Raw genomic sequence first — 754 nt, forward strand, 5'->3', positions numbered from 1 at the left:
TGGGCAGTGTGGCTTGAGCACTTGCTGGTTAAGACTGAGACAGAAAAGTCGTTGAGTACCTCAGCTTTCTCCATATCCCATGCAACCAGGTCTCCCGTTTCCTTCCAGAGAGGGCCCACATTTTGCCTAGTCTTCCTTTTATCACCGATGTACCTATAGAAGCTTTTCTTGTTGCCCTTGACATCCCTGGCCAGACTTAATTCTATCAGGGCTTTAGCTTTCCTAACCTGATCCCTGGCTGCTCAGATAATTTCTCTGTATTCCTCCCAGGCTACCTGTCCTTGCTTCCACCATCTGTAGGCTTGCTTTTTGTGTTTGAGTTTGTCCAGGACCTCCTTCATACATACAGGCCTCCTTGCATTTTTGCCTGACTTCCTCTTTGTTGGGATGCATCGCTCCTGAGCTTGGAGGAAGTGATCCTTGAATATTAACCAGCTTTCTTGGGCCCCTCTTCCTTCCAGGTACTCTACCAAGCAGATTCCTGAAGAGGCCAAAGTCTGCTCTCCTGAAGTCCAGGCTAGTGAGCTTGCTGTGCGCCCTCTTCGGTGCCCCAAGGATCTTGAACTCCACCTTTTCATGGTCACTGCAGCCAAGGCTGCCCTTGAGCTTCACATTCCCCACCAGCCCCTCCTTGTGGGTGAGAACAAGGTCCAGCATAGATGCGTATGCATGATCACACATTTTTATACTGTACTTTTTTTTTTTTCTTTTTTAGAAAATAGACATGGGAGACATAATTGTTTAAATGGCTTAC

The sequence above is a fragment of the Fulmarus glacialis genome, unplaced genomic scaffold (assembly GCF_000690835.1).
Source record: "Fulmarus glacialis isolate BGI_N327 unplaced genomic scaffold, ASM69083v1 scaffold12563, whole genome shotgun sequence".
NCBI lineage: Eukaryota > Metazoa > Chordata > Aves > Procellariiformes > Procellariidae > Fulmarus > Fulmarus glacialis.